This window comes from Triticum dicoccoides, chromosome 4B (assembly GCF_002162155.2).
Source record: "Triticum dicoccoides isolate Atlit2015 ecotype Zavitan chromosome 4B, WEW_v2.0, whole genome shotgun sequence".
Taxonomy (NCBI): Eukaryota; Viridiplantae; Streptophyta; class Magnoliopsida; order Poales; family Poaceae; genus Triticum; species Triticum dicoccoides.
In genome coordinates this window covers 439,966,265-439,977,139 of record NC_041387.1, presented here as the reverse complement: position 1 = coordinate 439,977,139, position 10,875 = coordinate 439,966,265, and the positions used below count along the sequence as shown (strand labels likewise).

At 42.5% G+C, this 10,875-nt stretch overlaps 1 long non-coding RNA gene across 1 annotated transcript; it reads right to left on the bottom strand.

Moving 5' to 3' along the window:
* Positions 1-2,371: 2,371 nt before the first annotated feature.
* LOC119290760 lies at positions 2,372-10,641 on the bottom strand. Its single transcript, XR_005142044.1, has 14 exons — positions 10,274-10,641; positions 10,106-10,177; positions 9,578-9,945; positions 9,465-9,511; positions 9,301-9,347; positions 9,123-9,199; positions 8,633-8,789; positions 6,474-7,746; positions 6,160-6,375; positions 5,593-5,849; positions 5,202-5,492; positions 4,325-4,463; positions 3,955-4,234; positions 2,372-3,335 (listed from the first exon to the last, which is right to left on the bottom strand). It is a non-coding gene; the product is annotated as an uncharacterized LOC119290760 (long non-coding RNA).
* Positions 10,642-10,875: the final 234 nt, after the last annotated feature.

Sequence of the window (10,875 nt, the reverse complement as noted above, 5' to 3'; positions counted from 1 at the left end):
TAGAAACACTAATCAGGATGTAGATTTCAATCAACGGAAATCATAAACCAGGAAGTACATTTTCTTAACCAGCAGAATATCAATCTACAAATTACTATTTGTGGTTGATGGGATATCGTTCCACAAGTTAAAATTCATTCGAAATCCAGAACCAACACTACAAGCACAACATTAAGTTTATGGGTTCAAAACAGCAGGTACATCAAAAAGTATGTACAAATGGCCTTAACTTCAAAGAAGAGATTAAGATGCATGCCGCATTATCTAAGTTCCAGCAAGTGTGCGCAAACACTATCATAATTAAGTTCATTTCTTTTTTTAGAAATGACAGCAGTAGAGACTCCCACTGTTAAATTAGGTTACAGCAAATTAATTTTATTTCTCTTATCAAGGAAAAGAAATCAACAAGCTAATTAATAGGGCAAGGGAACTTAAATTATTTCAAAGGCACTTATTTGCTTCAGATGACATCTGTTACTGCAAAATTATTGACCAGGGAAGTGAGAGAAACAACTCTAACAACACAAGATCCACAGAGGCTCGGGAAGTGAGAGAGTAGGGGCGCTAGCAGCGCGCAATCCATGGCGATTTGGGGAGGGAGAGAAGGAGCAGTGTGGATGTGACTGGTTGCCACCCCGCCCTTGCAGGGCGTGGAAATAATTCAGTGAAGGGGAAGGGAAAGCTACCAAGTCCCTTTTTAGGGGTAGAAGATATGCAAATAATTCAGCAAAAAATACAATCCTATGTACAGCTTTGTTAATATCCTCATAGTAGGGGGGTGGGGGTTAGGATTGGTTCAGGCATACTTGGCTAATCATGCAACTTTTATCCATGAATCAAAGTTCCTGCCCGTGTAAGTTTAACATACTTGCAAGCTCCTCCTATAGGAGTTATTAGTACAATAAGCGAGCAGTATTATTGTTGTGGTAATTTTAAATGAACCTGGGGAAAACTGACAAAGCATGTTCGTTCACGTAATATGAGGGTTATGACAGAATTCAAGAAGCCTAATCATACAGCTGAAATGCTCTTTCAATGTTGTTGGTCCCATGAACCATAAAAAAAATCCATCTACGGATTTTTCTTCATGCCAGAACCGCATGGTTCATTAGACTGGGTATATGATATGTAGTGTGCAGAGTGGATATATGATATGTAGTACACGGGCTGGGTATATGATATTTAACAGCGGTCTGCATAGTATACTACATATCATATACCGAACATCCAGATCTCTGTCAGATATGACTGATATAGAACTATGAAAATATGTGCCCACGTTGCAACACATGATTGGCCAAATATTTCATAAAAAGCACATCAACATTTTTTTACAGTCAAATCAGTCTTGTTTATTTTCCTCCACAATCTCCAGCTCACAATCCCCCGGCCAAGCCTCCCACACTCACACTTCTAACACGTAACCATGCAATTATGCTAACACGATATCATGATTCCTGTAGTGTTTAGAAATTATAAGTGAAAGGCACATCTTAATTCTCCTTCTCTGGCTCCCTTCTCCTTGGTTCATTTTTTCCCTTGAGCTCCTCATTAAATTTCGGCAACAAGGTAGATTTTAAGGCATGAGCAAGCAAGTAAAATTTAGTATCTTGACAAAGTTTGAGTAGAAATCTTATTTCAGTACAAGGGGATATTTTAGTAGCTTCAGAACAAATTCACAAGAAGGAAAATTTGTTGCTTCATAGAAGTTTTAGTATGAATACGAAATAGAAGTAGTTGTCCAGATTCTTGAACGATAAGCAGCCATTCTTGAGAGCTAAATAAACTATGTCATCAGCGTAACATTGTTACCTGCAAAGTAACCAACAGCGACATCATTGTTAATCCTAGTATTACAGAATAATGAATGCATCAAGCTTGTTGAAGTATTTCCACCAACATCTTTTGGATCCAAGTGTACTTCAGATTACTTCTGTATATTTTACTTCTCTAAACAGTTCAACTTCACTTTATTGTTGTATATAGTTTACTTCCCTAATCAGCTCGACCAATAATATTATCAGTGGCCCAGTGAAAGAGTTATTTGGTTCATTGCCCGTCTGAATATGTAGTGGCCATCGAATTGGCATAGCAGAGGTTGAGTGTTGTACTTGTATTAGCAAAATATAGTTGAATCTTCTGCCGTAGCAAAACATAGTGGCCATCAAATTGACATAACAGTGGCCATCCAACTGAGATAGCAGAAATACTATGTTTTTAATGGAACAAAGTACATCTGTAGGAACATTATATAGTTGTACACATTCAGGAGTAATTTTCCCCGTATAAGATTGCCCTATCAGGAATAAAATATAGTTGTATTTTCTAATGGAACAAAATACAGCTATAAGCATTAAAACTGTACCTGGGCATGGTACTCAAGATGCTTTTTTTTATTGCATCGTGTACACTTTAAAAAGAGGTGCTGACTCTACAATTTTTCAAGCATCAAACCATATAAGAGTAATTGCCCGTGTGAGGTATTGATTTCGTCGCTATTTGTTAGAAATACATCATATCGAAGCTTCAGAACCCATTTTCTCTTAGGTCAATAACACGCAGATCAAACATTAAAACTTGGAGACGGGATCGAAAATGCTGAATTGAGCTCGAGCGCACAGACTCTCGTTATCTCCCACATTGTTTCTCTGCAAGATTCGGACATCCCAGTGTATAAGCAGGCGTATTCCAAATAGTATATGTCCCATCAATCTGTTGCTTGGCCCACTATGGCCCAACATTTATTAAGCCTGTTGCCGTCACCTAGAATCGGGACAGCTGGATCGCTAACGAGCTGAGCCATTTTCTCCGACCCCGAGCCTTCTACCGCCCGTCAATTGTTCCTTGTCTCAGAATTCAAAACAGAGCAAGGATTAGATCCTAACCAATTTCTGCCTACAGCTCACACGAGTAATACTGCCACGTACAAATAGGACATGAAGTTTAGATGCACATCAATTGTCGTTCAGTCTAAAATTCACGTACCATATCAGTCCCATTGAACCAATTCTTTGTCCACAGAGGAAATAGAGGATCATTACAGCACAAATAACACACGCACGTTGACATAACTAAAAACTCTTTGTGATGCACAACTGGAGGGAATTCGAACCCAACTGTCTAACCATTTGGCATGAACGCCGACTCAAGCCCCTGAACCCAGTCTCATTTCACCCGGCTTGTACAAAAAAAATCTCGAGTGACCCTGTACACCGTGGTTCTTGCAGTGAGCAGGTCTGCATGGTCTCCCAATCTCTTTTATTATTGCGGGCGCCCACAGTCCGGCTAACTTGACCACGCTGCCTCTAAATGGACTCGCTGATCCAATGCGAATCCTGCTTATAAATGACACCCCAGTTTAGTCAGTACCGCACCATATAACTACCACACTGTTGTTTCATGTCCAGCTTCAAGCACACGAACGAGTCAGTGTACTTCCAAAAAGAAATGTACTGGATGAGTGGATGCACCTAGCGTTTCCTAAACACCTTAATCAGCATACAGTTCCACTACATTCTATTTTTTGGTAATCACCAAATCACACAACACTTATTTCTAAAGGTTATTGCGACTTTAGTTCTGACATGGAGGGAGCATACATCCTACAAGCAATGCCGCAACTTAGCCCTTTAAAAAGTCTGTGCGAATAGCATTTCTATTTCAACGGTTTGTAGCTTTCCTACAAATTACAAAGTGCAACCTGATGTCCCTTAAAAACTTATAAGATTTTTTCTGAACATATTTCACTAGTGTCTTTTTTCTATTTAAAAGGGAGTTTTACCAGTTGACCACACTGCAACTCAGCTTTGCTCAATACAATTGAAGTGAAAAAAACTGGTTGCTGCTACATATTTCTGTCGGAAATGCATGACACACCTTGTAAGTACAGTTTTACCACACTGCAGCAATGAATGTTTCCGCACATCTACTAAAATTATTATGTCAAACACTAACCTCATTGCCAACCATGGTGCTTGCGGATTGAGTTTCCCCGCAGACAGCTCCAATTCCGGCGGGGAGCTCTCCTTCCCGGAGCCCACACTAGCAGCCAGCTCACAGACCTGCCCTTCGGCACTAATGGCTGCTGTCGACACCTGATGGACATCAATGGCATCCGCGGCCACCGGTGTCCTAGACGGACACCTCAAGCATTACGTGCCGTCCACCTCCTCAATCAATGGAAATCCGGCCAGAACTTGAGTTCAATCACCACTGATGCAATGCAGTTTCAGATCTGAAAAAAGAACGATCAAAGAGACGAGAACATGTAGTCACCAGCCGAACACATCTATGTGCTTGTGCGAGGGCTAGTGGATCGTCTCACCCAAATTCAGTGAAAGGGAATGGTTGTGACTCTCCCTGTGCTCTGCAATGTACCACCCATTGTCCTCTGCCCGTAGCAGTCTTATTAGAGCCGGGCATTCGCAACGACAAGACCTCGTGTTCTCAACACCAGCTTTATCCTACATATGTATTTTATTTTATCAGAGCAAATAACAATCATGAATCGATTAAAAATCAACCCCAATTAAATGAACGCCAAATAAGTAACCATAGTGCTCCACATGTCATACGTACCGAGCATCCCCATACTATTTTTTGCATGCATTTCGTTCTCTAAACATTCAACCTGCTCTTTCCATGTCAAATTCAAAAACCCCTTTCCCAAGAATACAAGTTCTATAAATTATACGCCTCGCCAAGTGAGTCGATACTTGTCCCAAGCGCTGGAGTGATAACATTATTGCTCGGGTTCTCTGCAAACATCCTAACTGCCTTCTTGAAAGCGCTCACCCGATATGGGCAAGGTGCATGCTGGGGGCAGCAGCACCATTCCGCAACCTGACTACTTGCCTCAATTAACTTGAACCAGTAAACAACATGCTGCACTCCCAATAAATAAATTACTAGACCATCGAAAACTGTTAACTCCAGTAAACAACATCCATCATGGACCATCCAGGCAGGACTCTTTCAGTTACCTCAATCAACTGAACTAACTGAATCCAGTAAACAACATGCTGCACTCTCAACTAATGAATTAATATACAGTGCAAAATTCTTATTCCAGTAAACAACATCCATCAGTCTAACTGGACCATTCACCCAGGATTTCAAAAGCAACTTACAGTAGTCTGGATTCTAAATGGGCAAAATTAACTCTAAGCAGCTAAAGAAAAAATGAAACGTATTTTCCTCACCTCTAATTCCAGATAGAAGCATGTGGATTCATCTTTCCAGTTCAGAGCTCCGAGGCCTGACGCGAGCTGTCCCTCATTGACCACCGCTGCTGTGTCCATCACGCAGATCCGTGCTTCCGCGCTCACTGCCGTAGGCCAGTGTATTGTCTGTCCATATGTTTGGGAAAGTGCATGGTTGTGCCCATCTCGGTGCTCTGCTACGTACCATCCATTGTCCTTTGTCCGCAGTAGTCTGATGAGGGCTGGGCATTCACACCGGCATGAACGAGTATTTTCAACGATTGGCTTCCCCTGATGGAACAAACAAAAAGTCAGATTCAGTCACAGGCATTTTCAAATCTGTTCTTTATGAAAAATTAGTAATCAATTTCTGCTGTAACATTAGCCGTACCGCGCATCCACAGACTATATCTTGCATACACTTAGTCCTGCTAACGTTTAGCCTGCTCTTTCCATATCGTATTCCAAATCCTTTCTTCCAGGAGTTAAAAGTCATAAGCTTCTCCGAGCGTGTCAAAATTTGTTCCAATCTTTGGCACCATAACTATGTCACCTGGATGCTCGGCAAATTCCCTGTCAGTCTTCTCCAGCTCCGTGACCCTGTCCGGGCAAGGAGGCCTTCCTAGAGCAGCAGCACCTACATGCACTCTGCCCAGTCACAGCAGAGAAACAATCAGGTGGTGTTTTCAGCTGCAGCCATTTGTTATGAAATTCCAGTCCACAAAATTCTGAGCTACACTAACATCTTACAAAATTGCAGTTCACACTATATTATCCTAAACAAGTTTATAAAACCTTCCCACACACACGTATATATACTGGTGGTGTTCATGCTATTTAATCATGGTTATGTATACTGTTCCACCCTCATTTCATCAGTTACTGCTTGCATATCTGACAGGACACACACATTTGCAGTGCCAAATTTTGATGCAATTCAGATGGTAAGTTGTAGTACCTTTGCGTCCGCCCTGGTGTTTTTGGGTCAATTTGCTCCATTGAGTGCTCGGAGCACTGAGCCATGTCCGCGCCTGCTGCCTCCGCCCCGCAGATCTGCCCGTCAGCACTTGAAGCGGCCGGTGCTGGATCCTCAACCTCAGCCACCGCGGATACTGGGAACCGCACGGGCTCCATTGCCCCGTTGTTATCATTCACCTCTTCCAGGAGTGTTCTACTTAACCAACCCAAAATTTTAAGCGACGGAATCTAGATCAGTACCCAAAATCCGAGTCAAAACCATTGAAAATAATGGGCCAAGTAGCAGATCCCAACCTGTTTAGCGGCTGCAGTAAGAACTCCATGGTCGCCGGAGCCTGTCCGAGGTCGCTGCACCGCCCAGTCGCCGTCGCCGGAGTAAATATCTCCACCTCTTCACCGACCGGGACGAGAGGCAAATCCAACTTCACTCCCGTAACCAGCGACTGACCCAACTACTGCATTTAGATCGGGCACTGCCGGCGCTAGCAGAAAGCACCGTACCTGATCCACGGATCAGGACGCCTGCGACAAGCTCGACCCACGGCTCAGGCATGCACAGGCGACGCCGTGCACCCCTCCGTCCACCTTGCCCCATCTGTCAGACGCGTATTGTGCCGTATATCCTAACTTTCCTTCGTCGGCATGGACCCGCCAACTGGCTATAGCATTTAATGCGACGAATCTCATAGCAATTCTGGACGGGCGTGATTCCGAGCTCCTGTGAGCTCGCGATCACATACTCCACGTCAGAATTCAAGAAGCCTAATCATACAGCTGAAATGCTCTTTCAATGTTGTTGGTCCCATGAACCATGAAAAAAATCCATATACGGATTTTTCTTCATGCCAGAACCGCATGGTTCATTAGACTGGGTATATGATATGTAGTGTGCAGAGTGGATATATGATATGTAGTACACGGGCTGGGTATATGATATTTAACAGCGGTCTGCATAGTATACTACATATCATATACCGAACATCCAGATCTCTGTCAGATATGACTGATATAGAACTATGAAAATATGTGCCCACGTTGCAACACATGATTGGCCAAATATTTCATAAAAAGCACATCAACATTTTTTTACAGTCAAATCAGTCTTGTTTATTTTCCTCCACAATCTCCAGCTCACAATCCCCCGGCCAAGCCTCCCACACTCACACTTCTAACACGTAACCATGCAATTATGCTAACACGATATCATGATTCCTGTAGTGTTTAGAAATTATAAGTGAAAGGCACATCTTAATTCTCCTTCTCTGGCTCCCTTCTCCTTGGTTCATTTTTTCCCTTGAGCTCCTCATTAAATTTCGGCAACAAGGTAGATTTTAAGGCATGAGCAAGCAAGTAAAATTTAGTATCTTGACAAAGTTTGAGTAGAAATCTTATTTCAGTACAAGGGGATATTTTAGTAGCTTCAGAACAAATTCACAAGAAGGAAAATTTGTTGCTTCATAGAAGTTTTAGTATGAATACGAAATAGAAGTAGTTGTCCAGATTCTTGAACGATAAGCAGCCATTCTTGAGAGCTAAATAAACTATGTCATCAGCGTAACATTGTTACCTGCAAAGTAACCAACAGCGACATTATTGTTAATCCTAGTATTACAGAATAATGAATGCATCAAGCTTGTTGAAGTATTTCCACCAACATCTTTTGGATCCAAGTGTACTTCAGATTACTTCTGTATATTTTACTTCTCTAAACAGTTCAACTTCACTTTATTGTTGTATATAGTTTACTTCCCTAATCAGCTCGACCAATAATATTATCAGTGGCCCAGTGAAAGAGTTATTTGGTTCATTGCCCGTCTGAATATGTAGTGGCCATCGAATTGGCATAGCAGAGGTTGAGTGTTGTACTTGTATTAGCAAAATATAGTTGAATCTTCTGCCGTAGCAAAACATAGTGGCCATCAAATTGACATAACAGTGGCCATCCAACTGAGATAGCAGAAATACTATGTTTTTAATGGAACAAAATACATCTGTAGGAACATTATATAGTTGTACACATTCAGGAGTAATTTTCCCCGTATAAGATTGCCCTATCAGGAATAAAATATAGTTGTATTTTCTAATGGAGCAAAATACAGCTATAAGCATTAAAACTGTACCTGGGCATGGTACTCAAGATGCTTTTTTTATTGCATCGTGTACACTTTAAAAAGAGGTGCTGACTCTACAATTTCAAGCATCAAACCATATAAGAGTAATTGCCCGTGTGAGGTATTGATTTTGTCGCTATTTGTTAGAAATACATCATATCGAAGCTTCAGAACCCATTTTCTCTTAGGTCAATAACACGCAGATCAAACATTAAAACTTGGAGACGGGATTAACAATTCCATGGAACATCAACATCTCCTACTGCTACCAACAATAGGTTAGCACTTCCGCTTAATCTGGTAATTCACCAAGAGCTTATGGTAGGCAAGAGGGGGACTAACCATAGATCAAGAAAGAGTGTGGATGTATCTAACATTTCTCGTATTTGCTGCTGACCATCACTGATAGGTATCTCTGTATCTACTTGTCCAATAGCGCATAGCACTGTTCCAAAGCTCTCAGTTTCAGGCATAAAGCAATGTAGATGCTATGGTTACCCTGGCAGACATGTAAAGAAGATACATAAATAAAATGCCTTTGACTGAATACATTGGCAGTCTGCTAGTACTTCTGAGCTCTAACCCTCTAAACTCTCAATGTTCTGAATCACAAATGTCTTTGATTGAACAGGAAATTTGATGAATAAAAATTAGCAATATAATCTATGACCCAAAATTTTGAAAACAAATGACAATTAGCAATGATCACAGGAGATTTCTTTGTGAATCGATGATCGCAGGAGATCACAGAATAAGGAAAACATGTGTGCATCCTTTCCGTAATATACATGTGCGGAAAAAATTCAGAATGATGCAATTGTATATTTTTTACCTTGCAAGAAAATGGAGTTCCCATATTTTGCTGAAAAGGAATCTGAAGTAGCCCCCCATATCAGTTCAAATAATACCCTGAAACCATTGTCATCTCAGGAATAACAGTTCAGTATGAATTAGAACATTCTATATAGAAGGCTTCAAACATGGAATTGGGCTAGAAAAGGCACACTAACCAGTATGTGGAATCATTTGATCCTCTTTGCTTCTCATATGTCATTACCTGCATAATGACCGAACAGAAACCATTGTCATCTCAGGAATAACAGTTCAGTATGAATTAGAACATTCTATATAGAAGGCTTCAAACATGGAATTGGGCTAGAAAAGGCACACTAACCAGTATGTGGAATCATTTGATCCTCTTTGCTTCTCATATGTCATTACCTGCATAATGACCGAACATTTAGCACAGGCCAGCTAGTAATGTGTGTAGACAATACAAAATATTACCTCTTGACAAATATAGCACGGCGAAAGACTGTCCGAAGCAAGCCAACAAACTGTTGTACTTTGGACCAAGCATGCCATTTCTATACCTTTTATAGACTGTCAGCTGATCATTCTTTCAGAAGTATTCATGAACTCTTCACAGAGCTGCACTCTCTCCTCCATGAAACAGATTTACTTGTCTAACTACATACATACGCACACAATACCAAGTGTAACACAGACTTGCAAAAACATATCTACCAACGCATGATGGGTACCACCACCTATCTCTGCCCCTGCATGATCGGCGTCGATTCCACTCACGGCAACAGCGCCTTCTCATCAACCGACGAATCCGGTGGCAACAGTGCGGAAGAATTGCGAGACATCTATTCAGAACAAATGAATGTGCAACTTCAATACAGATATGGTACTATCAGAAGGCCATTGAAGATACTTATGCAGAGGGGGGCAGTGCCGGAGCAAATGCAATAGGCCCTGCAAGTTAATTCACTATAGTAATATTAATGTACAGTCAGTGGTCCGTACCGAGGCGATGTCAAGGCAAGGTCAACAAAGGAGAATTTAAGACATCTGGAGCTAGGATCTGCGTCGCTGTATCTACACATCACAAGCATGGAACAAACAAGAACATTTTTCGTTAATTAGAAGTAAATTTCTTCAATGAAAATAAATTGTTGCAAGCAGAAACCGAACTCTAAAAACGAGCGGGACGGGGAGTGACTTGCAGATCCTCGGAAGGGAGATGCCGAGGGTGTAGTTGATGGGGAGGCTGAAGATCACTTTGCCAGTTAGGATGAGGCACACATTGTAGGCGCCGGTGCGGACCACCCCGACCACCGCCCTGCAGCACTGCAGCGTAGGCGAGGCTCCTCCATTGGTGAGGACAGTGCCAGAGGCCATCCACACGTGCTCCAGTGACTGGTTGTTCAGCAGCCGGAGGTCGCTCCTGAATCAAACGACGACCATGCTGCGCATGCCGCCACCCCACCGTAGGCCAGACTTGCTGTGTCTCCGGAAGGCCGCTAAAGGCGTCGTCGGCCGCCCTGGGGGCCTCTTCGGCGGCGTGGGAAGGGAGTGTCGCAGCCGCCGCTACAAACCACGAGGGCGCCGAGTCTATTTTCGGGAGGATAAGGATCCATCTTTCCCGCAACCGCCGCTAGGGTAGTCACCGCTGAGAGGCAACGACCAGCTAAATAGGCGAGTGTGAAAAGAGAGGGATGAGGGCGGCGGCTCCTGTCGGACCTCGGTGTCAGCGAAGGACTCCGCTATGGCGGCTGGGGCGTCTTTGACTATCC